Genomic DNA, 19963 nt, shown 5'->3' on the forward strand with positions numbered 1-19963 from the left:
CCTTGGGGATAACAAAACGAGAGCAAGATATTACCTACCGATGCGACTCAATACATACAGTAGATGATAGAAAGCACACAAGGATATTACTACTGGTCCTGTTATTAACAAATCAGTGATGCTGAAATTAAAAGTTGAATGTTTAAAATAATTATCCCGATGAGTGGTGTGTTGTTCTCACAGCCCATCCGGTGTAAATGGGTCCTATGGCTAAATGACTAACAATTATTTAGTGTTGGGGTGATAGTTTTGTGAATTATTTAGGCTATATTTGCATTTGGAGCATTATTAATAACTATAGTAAGCCTTGGGCATAGAAACAGGTTCAATTATCATGTAGCTGGGATGGAGGCAGGGACAGCTTCCTTTTCTCATAATGTGAAGTGCGGGTATATTGAAACATGTATGTATGCATGCATGTGCACACACACATACACACACACAAATATACACACATACGTGCACACCGATGCATAATCGATGCATATTGTGCTGTGACAGACTAGAAATGAATAAACACAGAGAAAGGCTGAAAGGAAATCATCCTATTATCAATGCAGAGCAGGCAGATGATCAACAAGGTTTGTTGCATCTATGTCTTCGGGGATATGACATGCGCGTGTGCAGTGCACACAGGAAACAAAAAGCAGCACACTGCAATTATAATAAACGACTTCTTAGACGTGAGTAAAACGGACCCTTTCCCTCCTTTCTTCAGACCGTCTTTTCCCACATCGCAAACATGGCTGCTTTCGTGAAACATACATTCGGGGCCCAATTTTTATTCCAGCTCTGTGCATTTAACCGGCGTATTTTCTGATCCAATCATCATCAAATGTGTTAAACCGGTTGTTAAGACTGTGAAAAAATGGACAGATGAAGCAAAGCTAGCTCTACAAGAATGCTCTACAAGAATCTTTGAAACTTCAACGGGCACACTGGATGAATACACAGACACTGTAACATCATACATCAGTTTCTGTGAGGACATGTGTGTACCAACGAAGTCCTTCCGCTCCTTCAACAATAACAAGCCATGGTTTACTCCCAAACTCAGGCAACTCAGGAAAGAGAAAGAGGCCGCATTTAGAAGTGGAGATCGGGCACTGTACAAACATGCCCGAAACCAATTGACAAAGGAAATTAACATCGCTAAGAGAAGCTATGCAGAGAGGCTGAAAAACCAGTTCTCTGCTAACGACTCTGCATCTGTATGGAATGGCCTGAAAGCAATCACTAACTATAGAATGCCATCCCCCCAAACAGTGAACAATAAGGGTCTTGCTAATGAACTAAACATGTTTTTCTGCCGATTTGAAAAGGACACCCCCATTTCCCACACACACCCACCTCTACCAGAAACAACTCTACCTACCCCCCCCCACCCTCTTTTTCTCCACTACAGATCCACGAACAGGACGTGAGACGGCTCTTCAAGCAGCAAAAGATCAAGAAAGCTCTGGGGCCCGACAAAGTGTCCCCCTCCTGCCTGAAAGTCTGCGCTGACCAGCTGGCTCCACACAAATATTCAACAGATCCCTGGAGCTGTGTGAGGTCCCATCCTGCTTCAAACAGTCTACCATCATCCCAGTTCCCAAGAAATCGACAACATCGGAACTGAACGACTATAGGCCTGTCGCCCTGACGTCTGTGGTCATGAAGTCCTTTGAACGCCTTGTGCTGAACCACCTAAAGAACGTCACTGGACCCCTGCTGGACCCTCTCCAGTTTGCCTACCGGGCAAACAGGTCTGTGGAAGACGCAGTCAACATAGGTCTGCACTACATCCTCAAGCACCTTGACAGCACAGGGACCTACGCAAGGATTCTGTTTGTGGATTTCAGCTCTGCGTTCAACACCATCATCCCGGAACTCCTCACCACCAAACTACTCCACCTCGGTGTGTCCCCTCAAAGACGGCGACGAGTCTGCGTACCGCCAACAAGTGGAGCAGCTGGAGCTCTGGTGCGGCCGACACAACCTCGGGCTGAACACGCTCAAGACTGTAGAGATGATCGTGGAATTCAGGAAACATTCTTCTCCTCAGTTGCCCCTCACACTATCCAACTGCCCTGTGTCAACCGTCGAGACCTTCAAGTTCCTGGGAATCACAGTCTCCCAGGACTTGAAGTGGGAAGTCAACACCATCTCCATCCTGAAAAGGGCCCGGCAGCGGATGTACTTCCTGAGGCTGCTGAGGAAGCATGGCCTGCCACACGAGGTGCTACGACAGTTCTACACGGCAGTCATCGAATCAATCCTGTGTTCTTCCATCACGGTTTGGTTTGGGGCCGCCACAAAAAAGGACAAAATCCGACTTCAACGGACAGTTAGGACGGCAGAAAAAATCGTTGGCACCGCCCTACCCACTCTTGAGGACTTGCACACTGCAAGAATCAAGACAAGGGCACAGAAAATCCTCCTGGATCCCCCGCACCCTGCCCACCACCTTTTTCAGCCACTCCCCTCAGGCAGACGCTACAGATCCATGCGCACCAAATCCAGTAGACACTTAAACAGCTTCTTCCCTCTAGCCATTAACTCCTTAAACAGTCACTGACGTAGTCACTCTTCTTGCACCACAAAATGGTACTACAAAACTACTGGTTACTCTAAAATGGTTCAATGATTTTGTTGTTTACGATGATACTAGTGCAGCGTGTTATACCGGAGACAAATTCCTTGTGTGTTCTACATACTTGGCTAAGATGATTCTGAGGGAGTAGGTGACATGCATACATGTGTGCTTTTATTGCCTTTCCTTTAACCAGCAGAAGCCATCAAATCCAGCCGTGGGGGGTTGGTGAAAAAAAATTATTTAAAAGGTTTATTTATTACTTGTCACTGCAAGCATAACTCATTTTTTATTGGGGAAAATGACATGCATGGAGGGGAATTACGATTATTCTTGTGTACAGTTTTGTGTACAACCTCATCATCATGCACTCCAAACAAACGCGCTACAGTTCGAACTTTTACGAGTGTTCTCGGACCAGTGGGTTTAGTCTGCAACCGAATTAATTTGCTATGTTCAAATGTGTCCAAACGTGGAAAAAAAAACCCTACAGTTTGATTAAAATGGACAAACATCTCTCGTTTAAAAGAGCGAAACATGAATATTTGTCTTCAGCTTTGGGAGCTTTGGGTTGAGCATCTGCATAATGCAATGCAGTTCATCACCACTGCAAAATTAAACCATGCAAATGTGACATTATACAGAAAATAAATGTGAGCTGTAAGAGAAGAAATATTATGTTGTACTGAGAATACATACACTCTAAATTGTCCCTCGGTGTGAGTGTGAGCGCAGACGGTTGTTCGTCTGTGTGTGCCCTGCGATTGGCTCGCAATCGGTTCGGGGTGTCCCTCGCCTACTGCCCGAAGACAGCTGGTATAGGACAGCTGTGGTCTGATGAGTCCACATTTGAAATTGTTTTTTGGGATATTGTGGACATCGTGGCCCCTGGGCCAAAGAGAAACAGAGCCATCTGTACTGTTATGTACGCAAGTGTTCAAAACCCAGCATCTATGATGGCATCGGACTCTGTTAGTGCCAATGGCATGAGTAAGTGAACTTTGGGAACTGGTAATAAGTGTCACGCCCAGGCGAACATTTTACATTTTGGAGAAACATATGCTGCCATCAAAGCAATGTGTTTTTCATGGACGTCCCCTGCATGAACCACATTGTGCACGTGTTACAAGAGCGTGGTCTGCCTGCAGTCCAGACCTGTCCCTCATTGAAAATTATGCATTACGTATCATGAAGCGTAAAATACTAACAACGGAGATCACAGATGTTGCGCAGCTAAAGCTATACATCAAGCAAGAGTGGGAAAGAATTCCACTGACAAAGCTTCAACAATTAGAGCCCTCAGTTTTTGATTAATTTTTTAAAAGAAAAGGTGATTTAGCACAGTGGTAAACATGACGCTGTCCCAGTTTTTTTGGAATGTCTTGCAGCCATAAAATTCTAAGACAATGATTATTGGCTAAAAACAATAAAGTTTATTGGTTTGAAAATGAAATATCTTGTGTTTGGAGTACATTACATTAATGACAGGTTGAACGTGATTTGCATATCACTCAATTCTTTTTTTTATTTATGATTACCACAATGTCCCAACTTCATTGGAATTGCGTTTGTATCCCAAAAATATATTTTTAAAAATCTTCGTGATACCACTGCACATGAAACATTTCCAAATAAACGTAGCGCTATTAGGACATTTGTTTTGCACATCTTGCCTCAATGTTGATGGGCCTTGGTTTGAATTTTGTCACAGGCCATATGTGTATGTTCTCCATGTGTTTCTGTTTGACACCCCCTGTTCCATTTGTACTGTAATCCTACCACATTTCAAGCTGATATCACTGCCACCTCCTGCCTTACTGTTGTAAGACCACACGGCAATGCAAATTGAAAGAGGAACATGTCAAAGAGCTGAATTAATAGTCGGTCTGCAAGCAGCACTGAGGCTGGCAAAGAGCTGCATGCGGCTTGTGAGCCGAAATTGACTTTTTATATATTCTGACATCAATTAAGTTTCCTTTAAACACACACACACACACACACACACACACACACACACACACTCACACACAAATAGTGACACCTGATCTGATCAAAATTATAGCTAAACATGTAAAATTATTTGACTTGATACGAATAAAACAAACCAAAACCAAATACGAAATATTATGAAACCCTCAAAAAGGTTGTTGTCAACCATGGATCAGAGACACCAAGCTTAGAAAGTTGAGATGAGGAAGTTCCAAGCAGTGATTCCCAACCTTTATTGATTTAAGTTTTTTTAAAAATCGCACAGCACACCATCAAACAAATTTTTCACAAAAAGAGGATAGAGATGTCAATTTCATACGGTTTGCCATCTACTTGAAGATCGTTTATTTGTTCCTTCTGTCACTATAAGTCGCTGTCATAGATACATGGGCAAATACACATTATTTCTGATTTTAAGGGACTTTTCAACCTTTCTTGCGGAAATCAGGCTGAGATATGATCATATCCTCCTAATGGGGGATTTTAATATCCATGTCTGCTGTCCGGAAACACCACTACCAAAAGACTTCTTAAGACTTATCGACTCTTTTAATTTCGTGCAGTATGTGACCAGCCCGACACATGAACAAGGACATATTTTAGACCATGTCCTTGCTCATGGTCTACGGGTGTCAAATCTGGAAGTCCTTGAAAATGGGATTTCTGATCACATGGCAGTTTTATTTGATGTAGTCTTATCGCATGCTACTGTGCAATCTGCCGCTCCTAGTTGTAAACGCCGAATTTTTAACCCTCGCACTGCTAGTCGTTTCTCTGATAACTTTAATAACCTTTGCGTCTAACACAGAGGAACTCACCTCTTGGTTCAACTAGTCATGCCGTGCCATCCTGGATTTGGTGGCTCCTTCAAAAACTGTGCTCCCAAAACCTAAACCCTAGCCATGGTTTAACGACATTACCCGTGCAGCTAGGCAGGGGTGTCGCAAAGCTTAACGCAAGTGGAAAAAAGACAAATTGCATGTCTCTTATCAAATTTGGAAAGACTGCTGGCGTAACTACGAGGTCACAGTAAAAGAGGCCAAAAGAGAATATCTGTCGGACCTTATTCAAGCTAACAGTCAAAACCCATGCGCACTATTTAAAATGATAGATTCTGTACTCAAACCCCCTTTGCCTATTTGCTCGGATTCTTCACCCGAGATGTGCAACAGATTCCTTCAGTTTTTCATTGATAAGGTCTCTACAGCTAGGACTCCGGTCTCAAATACTGCATCTGACCCCACAGTCCATGTTCCATGTTCAGCTGTACTAAATTCTTTTGAAACTGTGTCCTTGGCGCTTTTGGAAGATGTAGTTCGCCAGACGAAGCCATCTGGCTCCCCTTGCGACTCTCTTCCCCCACACTTCTTTCAGGAGGTTCTTCCGAGTGTTGGCGCATCGGTCTTGGATATCATCAACAGCAGCCTCTCTTCTGGTGTAGTTCCCCAACAGTTTAAACATGCTGTGGTCCAACCCTTGATCAAGAAACCTGGTCTTGATCCAGATGTGCTGTCAAGTTTCAGGCCCATTTCCAAACTGGCTTTCATTTCCAAAATTCTGGAAAAAGTGGTGCACATGCAGTTGAAACTTTTCTTGGATGAACATAACATCTTGGAGGTCTTCCAGTCAGGTTTCAAGACGATGCATAGCACGGAGTCAGTCCTGTTACGCGTTTCTAATGACATCCTCCTGGCAAATGACTCTTGAGACGTGTGTCTAGTTTTATTGGACTTAACTGCAGCATTTGATACAGTGGATCACAGTATTCTGCTGACTCGTTTGCAGCACTTGGTGGGCATTGGCGGCAGTGCTCTTGAGTGGTTTAGGTCCTATCTAGCTGACAGAACCTTTTGTGTCAGCCTTGGCTGCTCTGAGTCACGCACTGCTCCCCTGTCATGTGGTGTTCCACAGTGCTCAATTCCGGGGCCTCTGCTGTTCTCGCTGTATCTGCTCCCATTTTGTTCCATCTTAAGGAAACATGGTATTCCCTTCCACTGCTATGCAGATGACTGCCAGATCTATGTCCCACTGAGCAAGAAAGACGCCTTCTCATTAAGGCCACTCCTATCCTGTCTGGAAGAAATCAAAACCTGGATGGCACAAAATTTCTTGAAATTCAATGAAAAGAAGACAGAGGTGATATTGTTTGGTCCCAGTGGCCCTTGTACGTCCCATCCGTCCTTATCTTAAGTGAACAGTCTCAATGGCATCAATTCGCTGAATCCGCCATCAATTTTCCAAGGCCTGCCGCCACCTGCTCGGCGCTCATTCCCATTCTGAGGGGACTCCAAAACCCCACTGCAAAGGAAGCGAAAACCTTGAGAAGAGGGATTTTCAATTAATGTACACGTTTCCCTGGACAGCGAGGATGCCAGGCATTTTCCTTGCCTGAGAGTTTCTGCCCCTTCAAAAGACATCACGCTTTTCAGACCGCAAGGACGGGTGAAGAGGGAAATGCACCGTTCCTGGATGTACTGCAATACAAGGTCAATGCATGGAGTGGAAGGAGCAAGCCCCTATTCCATCTCCCAACTCCAAAAATCAATTTAATATATGGTCCCCTGATAAGGGACGTATCAGATATTAAACTTATAAGAACAGATACTACACTTGATCTTAGCCAAAAGGCCGAGAAGCGAAAAGGGCAAAGCGACACAGGGGATGACTTCATTGCTGACAGCGCGGGCTTCAGTGACGGTGACAAATGTCAAATAGCCACAGCGAAAACAATGACATGCCAAACAACTCCACACATTTCTGCGATCGCTGGGGCAACTGTTTCGTTTGCCAGCCCGCAAATGAAACAAAAGCTGAGCAATTGCTGGGTACAGTATCATTTAACCCAAGTGCCCCAATAGGAAAGCACAATCAATGTTCCGAGGCACCGAACCCAAAAAGTGAACTACCACTTGGGGTTTCCCCTTTCAGCGTTCGCCATAGCCAATGTCAACATTTGTGTAAAGGAGATGTGTACAAATGGGAGAAGTGAGAAATTGCCGTTGACAAACTCATCAGGGGAGAGCGCGAACGCAGTCCCCCACTGCCAGAAATTTTGCAGTTCAGATTCCCACATTTGGGGAATTCGCAAGGGTCAGCACAACCGCAGTGCAATGGCTGAGCCTCGCCTTGGGTGAGCCACCTTCTTGATCATGGCATCACCCCTGCCAGGTAGGTATTAGTTGGACCTGTCACCAGGCCAGGGTCTTTAGCACACGCACCGTCTTCAGTCACGGGCGCATCTGCTGAGACACGTGCGAGCAGTCCAGGGGTATGGTCGTTTTGGAATTGTCATTGCGGTTCGGCTTTTATAGATCAGATCGAAGTAAATATGTTTAAAATTAACCCCAGGGGCTTGCATGTTACTTTGGAGCAAAATGAAAAAGAAGGACATTCCTCTTCGCTGTAATTATCATGCGTTTGAGTTAGCTTTATACACGTTCCATGTCGCTTCATTGACTTGGCGTTTTGGGGAAGGGTTTTCCTGATTCTATTTTGTGAACAAGAAACGGGGGCGGCGGGGTTCTTCTGTTTTAGGTAGGTCCAACATCTTCGTTGACAAAAATGACCATGGGGAACACACATCAACACAAAGTCGCTGGACGAGGCTATTTCCGCAGCTGCCTCGCCAAGCTGATCGTCTCCGAGGAGACGGCCTCGGGCGTACCAGTCTCGGGCTCGGGAAGCAAGAGTAAGGCGCCGGTAGGAACGCGAGCGTCCGAGCCAGTTTTTCAGCCACGCGAAAGTCTAGATGACAGTTGTTTAGGGAATTGGCCGTCAACGATTTCAGACAGCCTTTGGCCACTGACTCTAAATGGCATCTTTCGCTGAATCCGCCATCAATTTTCCAAGGCCTGCCGCCACCTGCTCGGCGCTCATTCCCAATGTGAGGGGACTCCAAAACCCCACCGCAAAGGAAGCGAAAACCCTGAGAAGAGGGATTTTCAAGTCATGTACACGTTTCCTTGGACAGCGAGGATGCCAGGCATTTTTCTTGCCCGAGAGTTTCTGCCCCTTCAAAACCCATCACGTTTTTCAGGGATTTTCAAGTCATGTACACATTTCCCTGGACAGCGAGGATGCCAGGCATTTTTCTTGCCCGAGAGTTTCTGCCCCTTCAAAACACATCACGCTTTTCGGACCGCAAGAAGGACGGGTGAACTTCCTCCAGTTGTTTGCAGCGAGCGTGGATCAAGGGCCTTTCCCAGACGCCACTGAAATGTTAACTTCAACCGGTTCACCCAGGTGTTTACAGCGAGCGTGGATCAAGGGCCTTTCCCAGACGCCACTGAAATGTTAACTTCAACCGAGAGGGAAATGCACCGTTCCTGGATGTACTGCAACACCAGGTCAATGCATGGAGTGGAAGGAGCAATCCCCTACTCCATCTCCCAACTCCAAAAATCAATTTAATATATGGTCCCCTGATAAGGGACGTATCAGGTATTAAACTGATAAGAACAGATACTACACTTGATCTTAGCCAAAAGGCCGAGAAGCGATAAGGGCCTCTTGACTGGTCCTCGTAAGAGGGAGCACATAACTCTCATCTCTTCACTGGCTCCCCCATTCATTTTAGAGTTATTTTCAAGATTCTCCTCTTTGTTTTAAAATCTCTACACACCTGCCCGGCACCTCAGGTCTGTGGACCAGACATTATTAGAAGTACCAAGAACTAAACTGAGGCTCAGAGAGGATTGAGCCTTTTCTGTTGCTGGTCCCTCTCTCTGGAATGACCTCCCACTGAACATTCGGCAAGCCTCCTTGCTGCCCATCTTCAAAACCCTCCTCAAAAGTCACTTGTATTATTTGGCATTCGACTCAGCATGACTTAGATTTCTTCTTGGTTTTACTGTTTGGTGCTTTCTACCACCTATATTACCGATTTGTCTTACTGTTTATTGTGCATGTTAAATTGCTACATGTACAGCACTTTGTATGCAGCGATGGCTGTTTGAAAGTGCTCTATAAATACTGTTGACTTGACTTGACTTTTATGCACCCTGTAACCTGATAATATGGTAAGTTGTCCACTGCACTAACCGCTGTCCCTGAAAGGGTTACAAATTGTTTTTCTCAAATTTGATAAGTTCCCGCAGAACATCGTTAAGAGTTCTCACGGCACACGAATGTGCACACTGGTTGAGAATCACTGCAGTACAGTATTCTGCTTACGAGTGTTATTTTGCAAACCTCTTTCTATAGGAGGTTTCTGTTGCGGAGGTGTCTGATGAAGCCTAATTTACTACAGGCTTCGCAGTGCCTCGGCCTCATTCTCTGTATTTTTTTTCTTTGTTCAGAGGAATAAGAAAAAATAAAAAAAATGAAGAAGTACAGTTTTTAAGGACAGCTCTGGTAGTCAGTAGATACTTGTTAAAAGGCTGCATTCACTGGTTATTTGTACTTTTTGAAAAGGTTTGAATGAGAACACGACAAATCTATTTTTTTAAGTAAAATGTACATGTTTTCATGGGGCATGGACAATATACTTTATAGATATGCAAGGTGTCACGTCACGTGCCCGCCAGCAGGTGGCGGGTTTTTTCCCTCCGCCATCTGCACACCTGTCCGTAATTTCGGGCTGATTATCCTCCTTTATTAAGAGGCTCCGGCAGTCCTCTCACTGCCGGAGAATTCCTTACCGTGCCATTGTTCTCTCGCGCTATTTCCTCGATTGATTACTACTCGTTGCCTTTTTGCCTTACGGCCATCACTCTTGTTGTTCGCGTTGCCTCTAAATTGTAATTCTCTAGATTACCTATTCAATACTTCCTCGCACTTTGTTTTTTAGCGAGCGTTTTCGGTTGTTTTCCTTATTTCCTGGTCCTTATTTGACCAGCGCTTTTTGTTACCGTTTTTCCCTGTCGGGCTCTTTCTGTTCGTTATTAAAACTTTTAGTGTTCACACAAGATCTTTTCGTGTCTGCTTTTCCTGGGATCCACCTCATTATTTTGTTGTGCACGAGGCGATCTTTCATCGCCTCGGGCACAACTTGACACAAGGATTACCAACCACATTACGAGGCAGGAAGACAAACCCCCTCTAAGGAAGTGAATATGAATGAGTACAGGGTTTGTGTTTTTGATTTTTATTCCCGGATTATAAAATCCGATAAAGTATGGTACTGTGGTGTCTTGGTCCGGCCGTTAAGGGGAGCTATGGAAATGGATATCGAATGGGGTAACAAATAACAGAACCAAAAAGAGAGACACAAAGAAAAAATAATTCAGGATAACTTAATTTGAGGGCTGGAATTGATTAATTGCATTTCCATTCATTTCAGTGGGAACTCTTAACTTGCTTTATGAAGGTGCCAGGTGACAAACAGGCTCATGGAACTAATTCAGCTCGTAACTTGACGTTCTCCTGTACCAGCATGCTGCTTTGGAACACAACGAGTACTGAGACACACATTAGCTCTCACGATGTCCAGGAATAAAGAAATTATTTTAATTTTTGAGGAATCAAATTTATTTTACAACAATTAGACATACCCAGTGCAGAATTGTGTCATCACCCTTCGGTCAATGGTGGGTGGGTGAAAAAAGATTCACTCGCAGGATGATTTTCTTTTTAAGTATGTCACTCAAAATTATGTTGTTTAAAAAAAAAACATGAAATCATGACCACCACGATTAGAGTTATTAAATGGATATCTCCCCAATATTTATAGACATACTACTTTAAAATGTTACTTTTTCATTTTAAAATTATAGTCATTGTATTGTTAACATTAAAACACAGTAATACTGTCCTACATTTGTCATGCGTTAGACCAATCCACAGAATCACTGGAATTGGAAATATTTTCTTTTGATGTGTGATTTGGTGCTTTGTATTGGATGATGAAATTGCTCTGCTGCTCTTCGTCAAACAGCTGAGAGGTCTCCTCGGGTCAATACCTCCCAAGAGAAAGCTCTTCAAATGTCATGTCTGTCATGAATAAATAAAATCATCCCATAGTGTGTGTGCGTGTGTGTATGTGTGCAGACACACTTTTTGTGTTTGTGCATGGCTCAATACACGGACAAGGCTTTGCCTGTGATATGTTTACATTGTACAATTGAGATTATATGTGTGCTACCTGCTGTCTGTGCCCACCTGAGCTGCGAGTGATCTGTTCAATGATTGCTTTGAGTAAGGGATCAAACAGGAATCAATTGTTAGGCTCTGTCCTATTCAATTTTTATATGCTCCCTCTTGGTGGTGTCATCAGAAGGCGTTTTATATGCTCCCTCTTGGTGGTGTCATCAGAAGGCGTTGAACTTTCACAGCTATGCTGATTACACACCACTTTACATCTTGTCCTATGACAATCCAGCAGATGCTCTAATTAACGGTATTTCAGATATCAAATAAAGTGGTGGCGGCCCGGTGATCCAGTGGTTAGCGCGTCTGCCTCACAGTGCAGAGGTCGTAGGTTCGATTAGAGCCTCTACTTACATAATTAATTAGTTCTGGAAGAAATGTCTTAACGAGAAAATTTTGTAAGGAGAGACGCGTTTTCCATGTAAATGCCCTAATCCGTTTCAAGCCCCTAAAATATTCAGACATAAATGTTTTCTAAAGCATAAACATGCATCAAAACATGTAACAAGTACATGCTACAATTAGATTATTGCACAATAAATGAGAGTTGTCACGTAGCAAGGTGGTGGTGCACCCCAAAAAGCAGGCAGGAGAGAGGAGCAGGGTGTATTTGAAGAATTGTATTTAAAACAAAGAAAACTAAATCCAAAACACACAAAGTCCAAAGTATCAAAAAAACCATGACTAAAGCTAAAACATAACAATGAACTAAACATGACAGAAACCAAGAGCAAACAGCAACAATGACCCTACCCTGTGTGTTCGGGCTGGGAGTCCTTTTAAAGCCCTAATTACCTATGACCTATGAGGTGTGCAGCTGCCAGGGGAGCCCTACAGTGCCACCTGTTGGTCCCTTAACCGAATCATGACAAGAGTTGTGTATAATGTAAAAAAACAATTCATAAAGGATAAAAATGATGACCATTTAAATTTGAACTACGTCCTCATTGTTTTTTGGGGGGGTTTGTGGGGTGCCGTCTTTAGTTCATGTTCTCTCTCAGACGTGTTTTTTGCCTGGCGTTTTGTGAAGAACTGATCCAACAACATTTGCTTTCGTCGGCTGTTAACAATCTTTCACAAATGTCAAAGGCAAATAACATCATAGTGAGCGATCGCCCGACTGGTGAACACTTTTTCTGTGTAATTCACATTTACGTAAAACTATCGGAACGCTTCATGGACCGAGGAACGAATGACGAGGACGCTGCATGACACATACTGTATCTATCTACACGCATAACCATATAAAGTAGAAGTCACTCTTAGCCAAAGGGATGCCAGGATGATGCTCGGTATTAGCCAAAGGCAGAGCAGCTATAAGAATGTTGCATTCAGAGTTCTGAGCTGCGGTAGCAGCCCATGCTATGTATTTACCTGTTGTATCTTGAAATTTCTTTCGTAACAAGAGGCAATATTTTCCTGTTGAGATGTTTTGGAACTAGAAAATTTCACATAAAGAGACGTTCGTAAGTATCAAGTATCAAGTACAACTTTATTGTCAAATGTGCACATACAGTACAAATGAAATTTGTTCCTTCTCAACAGACAACAAGAGGAGCCCCTGTGGGTGCCCGCGCCGCCATCAAAAGAACAGTTAACATAAAATAATAAAATAATACAACACAACGCATAAGACACAGATAGTTGTGCAATCTTAACCACTTTTCCTGCATGCACTTTATTGTTTGAAGCAGTTATAGATGAAAGAGGAGCGAATCAAAGTGTCCTTTCCCCAGTGGATCAAAGACGGCATGCCGAAAATGTGCATACGTCTGCTACAAGCTAAGTTTGAAGCAACAAGAAGCTGTAGCGTCCATTAACGAAAAAGAGATTGTCTCTCATCTCTGTACTTGAATCCAGAAACTTTTTCAGAGGACAAAAGTTTTGAGGCGCACCAAGAGAAACTTATGACCTTTTTTTTGTCACTTCAAGAACATAGCTAGAGTCCATCCCATTCTTTATATGGTCAACAAAGAGAGGCTAATGCATGCTTTTATCTCCAGTTGGATTGAATATTGTAATGCCCTGCTTTCTGTCTGTCCCCCCCCCCCCCCCAAAACAATTTCCGGTTTACAACTATTGCAAAACATCAGCAGCCCATGTCTTGATGAAGACCAGAAGGCGGGTCACTTCACTCAACTCAACTCAACTGTATTTATAGAGCACTTTTAAACAGCCATCGCTGCATACAAAGTGCTGTACATGGAACAACTAACATATACAACAGTAAAGCAACAAATCTGTAAAAAAGACGGTAGAAAGCGCCGAACAGCAAAACCAAGAGTAAATCTGAGTCATGCTGAGTCAAATGCTAAAGAATACAAGTGAGTTTTGAGGCGGGTTTTAAAGATGGGCAGCGAGGGGGCTTGCCGAATGTTCAGTGGGAGGTCATTCCAGAGAGAGGGACCAGCAACAGAAAAGGCTTGATCCCCTCTGAGCCTCAGCCTAGTTCTCGGTATCTCCAATAATGTCTGATCCACAGACCTGAGGCGCCGGGCAGGTGTGTCGGGGCGGTTGAGCTCAGAGAGGTAAGGTGGCTTCACGCCAATTTTAAAGTCACCGCATTGGCACACCATGTCTTTCAGGATTGATTTTAAAGTTAAAGTGTTCCCTCATTTTGATGGGTGGTATGTGAAGTTATGCCAAGTAGAAATTCACTTATTTCAAAATTTTTAATTTTATTTTATTTATTAAACAGATGGATCCCACCCTCCTAAACACCTATTACACTTAATATATTCAACTTTTAAAATGCAAAATGTAGAATTAATACTGAGCTGCTTCTTATAGCCTGTGAGTGGATGTGCACTCCAATCCCTGGCAGTTTATGAGGAGGAGGACAACGAAACATTGGCTCCATAACGACATTCAAGTTTTTTTGTTTTAATCTTAATATATCTGAACGAGAAACCCGCTTTGTGTTTTAGCCAAAGGTATAATCCCGATGGATTAATCTGCCTCATGAATCCTTGTGGAAACCGAAAACATACAATTTGCCATGACTACTGTTGCTACTTTTTTTTTTGTATCACCTTGTGGTTCCAAGCCAAGCAAGGAAGTACAAAATACATCAGAAAGTCAATGCCAAAACTCAATAGAAGATGACTGCTCAAGGGGAAACAAGCTTCAGTGACCAACAGAGACTGCAGCTGCAGCTGGATGACAGGAGTAATGTTGTTCAAGGACGACCATGATAAAACAAATTGGGTGCAGTTGGATAGTGCTGCAGCAGAGTATTAGAATTTTGTCTTTGTTTTTTGAAATCTCCAAAGAAGTGTGAAGCTGTTGCTTCACACTAATGAAGGACTCCAGGAGTCAATACGAGCAGATAAATTAAAGAAATGTTGGATATTTTTATTTCTTCAACAACAACAAATAAAGATGACACTGATGGACATAGCAATGAAAAAAATCTTAACAAGCCAGTCAGTTAACAATTTTTTGCACAGACTCATTACGTTAGGCTGCGAAACAGCAGGCCAGGTGAAAAAAGAATAAAAGGGCTATTCAGCCAGGATTCAGATTTTCCAGTTTTCTTTATTTTCAGGAGTGACAGTTGACCAGTTTTGAGCAGCCCACGTGTAGCATTGCTTTCCAAGTTGTCCAGCCCCTATTGACTTCCTCATTCCTCTTATAAAGGGAGTTCACTTGAGCTTCAGGCCAATCAGGTCCAAGCAACAATTGGCCCTTCCCAGGTGGTTGCAACTACCTCATCTGAAATAATTAGCATTCGACAAAGTGTATTAAGTACAACAGTTTTGGATGGAAAGAAATGTGTAGTTCTTGCATTAAAGTCCAATTTTTCATTAAGATCAGTAGTGTCAAGGAAGAATACTACAGAGGCATTATTTGCTTTGTAATGTTGACAGAGAAGTAAATGAAGGTCAGAGGGTGTCTTTGTACACCAAGAGAAATCCTTTAACAGTATACCCAGCAAGGAACTGTGGTACTGCATCACGAAGTCTGGAGTGGCAGAGAAGTATGTTCGAATAGTACAAGACGTGTACCAGAGCTGCAGGACAGTGGTGAACTGTGCTGTAGGTTTTATACAGGAGTTTAAGGTAGAGGTGGGAGTGCATCTGGGTTCTACTCTGAGCCTCTTGTTCTTTGAAATAGTGATGGATAGACTGATAGATTAGATTAGATTAGATTAGATTAGATTAGATTGGAAAACCCATGGACCATGATACTCGGAATGACATTTTGATCTTTCATGAGTGTGTACAGGAAATGAGAGGAAGGTCGTTTAGCTGAAATATGAGCGCATACATTGCATGAATGAGAGAGAGTGGAAGGGGAAGCAATAGCAAGGGTGGGGAACTTTCAATTATGAGGGCTCTATCTTTCTGCCCAGACAAGTCAGGCATGGCTAGTTGTCAAACTCTGCACGAAGGCGATTAAGACCAAGTATTGGTATTTTAACAAACATGTCTGAGCTGGCACATTTCCGAAAAGGGGTTTTGCGTCGTCGTGCTGGAGCCTGTCCCAGCTGTCTTAAGTCAGTAGGCCTTCATACAAATTATTAATTGCTCATAATAACAAACTTCATAATAGTAATTTGGGCCTGACCGAAATTTTTTTTTTTTCAGCCTGTGCCTATTCTGATATTTGGCAAAATATATTTGGTATTTTTTGGTTGATATTTGGTTTTGATAAATAATTAATCTCCATTTCATTTAAAAATACATTTCATGACTAAAATAACTTTTTTGCTCCCTTAATGATTGCAATAATGAAGATAGGAATTACAGGCAAAATAATTGACTGTTTTACTATACTTTGTCATGCTCGAGCCTATCCCAGCTGTCTTCGGGCAGTAGGCGAGGGACACCCTGAACCAGTTGCTAGCCAGTCACAGGGCACCCAGAGACGAACAACCATCCGCGCTCACACTCACACCTAGGGACAATTTAGAGTGTTCAGTCAGCCTGCTATGCATGTTTTGGGAATGTGGGAGGAAACCGCAGTACCCGGAGAAAACCCACGCATGTCACGTCCCGTGTTTGCCAGCAGGGGGCAGGCTTTTCCTGCCTACCGCCGACACACCTGTCACCCATTAAGGACTGATTACACAGGCTTTATCTTTGTGCTCGGGCAGTGACTTACTGCCGGAGTATTCAACGCCGTGCCAATTCTCTCGATTACTGCCTTAATCTATTCATTGCTGTGTAGCCTTGTGGCTGTGATTGCGCGTTGTTAAATCTAATCTTATTAATTCCTATTGTAGCCAACTATATTCCTTGCCGTTTTCTCGCAAGCGTTTTCTGTTGCTTCCTTTTATTCCTGGTCCTGATTTTGACCAGCGTTTTCTGTTTGTTGCTCCCGGACGGGTATTTTGTGTTTTGTATTAAAACCCATTTGTTCTCGGACCATCTTTTCTTTGTCTGCTATTTCGGGGACCCACCTCATTATCTTGTTGTGCACGAAGCGATCATTTTATCGCTTCGGGCACAACGTGACAGAATAATCCGGCCACCATGGATCCCGCAGACTTAGAAAAGATTTTTTCCGTTCTGTCCTGCCGAGAGCAACAGTTAAGTCAGCAGGGCCAAGCCATTTCGGAAATCAGCAGCGCGGTTTCCATGCTGGCTCACAGGTTCGATGATTTCGAACCCCGTCTTGTACGGGTGGAGGAACGGAGAGCACCTCCCTCCGTGATTCGTCCTGCCACCCCTGAGGCACCCGCATCATTTCCCACAATGATGAGGGAGCCTTCGCTTCCACACCCCCCACGTTACGGGGGTGAGCACGGGCAGTGTGGGTACTACCTCCACCACCTCTATGCTACTGACGCCGCGAAGGTGGCATATATTATGAGCCTGTTGACAGGTCCGGCGGCGTCATGGGCGATGGCGACAAGCGACGCGAAGCCGAGCCTCCGGTCTTCATTCCACGGCTTCGTGGCGGCGTTTCGCCGGGTGTTCCACCATCCCGTTCGGGACAGAGAGGCTGAGGGCCGGCTACTTGAACTCCACCAGGGGAGGCGATCAGTGGCGGACTACTCCATCGAGTTCCAGATTCTGGCCGCCCAGAGTGGCTACGGCGACCGGGCGCTGTGCGGACTGTTTCGCCGTGGATTAAACACCGAACTCAAGGATGAGCTGGCGACTCGCGACCACAGCTCCAACCTGGAGGAGTTAATCGAGCTCTCCCTGCGATTGGACAACCGCCTGAGAGAGAGAAACCGGGAGCGGGGAGGTGATCGTTCTCCGTCCCGGCGTGCCACGTACTGCGGGGAGGAGCCGATGCAGCTGGGTGGCAAAAACGTTGGACCGAAGCAGAGACGGCGCCGATTCAACGATCGGGCTCGGTCTGACAGCTGTCAACGAGGACCTCATGCTGCCCCCAGCCGACCGGAACATTCCCCATCCTCGCCCTCCAAAAACTGTGAGTCCCGACCCCGCGCAGAGTCCCCCACGCCTCGGCGAACTGACTCCCGGCCGGGACACACCGGGAGACTGGAACTCGAGGGGGAGATATTTGAGGGGCCCCGGTCGCGGCGGGTTAGGGCTCTGATAGACTCGGGGGCTGATGGTTGTTTTATGGATACCGACTTCGCCGCTGACCAGGGCTGTTATGTCGAGAAGTTGGCCGATAAAAAGCGGGTTTGTGATCTCGATGGACGCCTCCTGGGGGTCGTGACGCAAAGAACAGAACCACTAAAACTAAAATTATCCGGTAACCATGTTGAGCATCTACGGTTCTATTTAATGCAGTGTCGTAACGCTCCGGTTATTCTCGGCTTGCCCTGGCTCAGGACTCACAACCCCGTAATTTCCTGGGAGCGTCCGGCAATAGAGAGTTGGAGCCGGAACTGTTATGAACGTTGTTTAGGATCAGCCGTAGGGCAGCACGAACGTGCCGGTGACGACATCCCCGAAACTATCTGCCTTGACGGAGTGCCAGACTGCTATCATGACTTGCGTCAAGTGTTCAGCAAGGATCGCGCACGCTCTTTGCCCCCGCACCGACCCTACGATTGCGCCATAGACCTGCGGGCGGGCGCTCCGTTGCCATCCTCACGGCTGTATCAGGTGTCTAAACCCGAGCGCGAGGCACTGACGGAATACATCAACAGCTCGCTCGCTGCAGGTCTAATTAGACCATCGCGATCGCCGTTAGGTGCGGGGTTTTTCTTTGTTGGAAAGAAGGACAAATCCCTGCGACCGTGTGTGGATTATCGGGGTCTGAACGACATCACGGTAAAAAATAAGTATCCGCTACCATTGCTAGACTCCGCCTTCGCCCCTTTACAGTCAGCCACAGTCTTTTCAAAATTAGATTTACGCAGTGCCTACCACCTGGTTCGCATCCGGAAAGGTGACGAGTGGAAGACTGCTTTTAAGACCCCGCTCGGCCATTTTGAATATCTGGTTATGCCCTTCGGGCTGACAAATGCCCCCGCCGTTTTTCAGAATCTCATCAACGACGTGTTGAGAGACACGCTGAACATTTTCTGTTTCGTCTATCTTGACGATATTTTAATTTTTTCCCAATCAATTCAAGAACACAAGCGACACGTCAGACTGGTATTGCAGCGTTTATTAGAGAACAGGCTCTTCGTCAAGGCAGAGAAGTGTGAATTCCATGTACCTGTCATCTCCTTTCTGGGGTTTATAATTGAGCAGGGCAAGCTGAGAACAGACCCCACCAAGACGGAGGCGGTGACGAACTGGCCGACACCGACTAACCGGAAGGAGTTGCAACGCTTCTTGGGGTTCGCTAACTTCTACCGTCGTTTTATTCGCAACTCCAGCCAAAAGGTACTCCCGTTGACCCGTCTGACGTCCACAAAAGTCCCATTCAAATGGGATTCGGCTGCGGGGTCGGCATTTTCCAGCCTAAAGGCCGCATTCACAAATCCCCCGGTACTGCAACATCCTAACCCGGACTTCCCGTTCGTCGTAGAGGTGGACGCCTCGGATTCGGGGGTCGGGGCCGTTCTGTCCCAGCGTTCCCCGGTCGACCAGAAATTGCACCCCTGCGCCTTTTTCTCTCGTCGACTCATTACAGCAGAGTCCAACTACGACGTGGGCAATCGTGAACTGCTGTGTATGCCTGCGCAGTCCCTCCTCCTGGGTCGACCACCTACCGTGGGTGGAGTACGCACACAACACCCTCGTCTCTTCAGCCACTGGTAGGTCCCCCTTCATGTCGGCCTACGGGTATCAACCGCCGCTGTTCCCGTCCCAGGAAGGACAGGTGGAGGTCCCGTCTGTGCAGCATCACCTCAAGCGAGCCCACCGCGTACGGAAAGAGGCCCGAGCTGCATTGGCCCGCACGGCGACCCGGAACCAGCAAATCGCGGACCGT

General features: G+C 45.2%; 1 protein-coding gene and 3 non-coding genes across 6 annotated transcripts in view; all 4 read right to left on the bottom strand.

The window, feature by feature from the left end:
- The window catches only part of LOC127590190 (potassium voltage-gated channel subfamily C member 1-like), a 91918-nt gene that overhangs the window by 51229 nt on the left and 20726 nt on the right, over positions 1-19963 (bottom strand). The gene's annotated exons all lie outside the window — the stretch shown is intronic.
- Positions 7014-7204, bottom strand: LOC127590526 (U2 spliceosomal RNA). The gene has a single exon (XR_007959658.1). It is a non-coding gene; the product is annotated as a U2 spliceosomal RNA (small nuclear RNA).
- LOC127590611 (U1 spliceosomal RNA) lies at positions 7577-7740 on the bottom strand. Its single transcript, XR_007959723.1, has one exon. It is a non-coding gene; the product is annotated as a U1 spliceosomal RNA (small nuclear RNA).
- On the bottom strand, positions 8874-9064 carry LOC127590511 (U2 spliceosomal RNA). Its single transcript, XR_007959644.1, has one exon. It is a non-coding gene; the product is annotated as a U2 spliceosomal RNA (small nuclear RNA).

Source organism: Hippocampus zosterae, chromosome 17 (assembly GCF_025434085.1).
Source record: "Hippocampus zosterae strain Florida chromosome 17, ASM2543408v3, whole genome shotgun sequence".
NCBI lineage: Eukaryota > Metazoa > Chordata > Actinopteri > Syngnathiformes > Syngnathidae > Hippocampus > Hippocampus zosterae.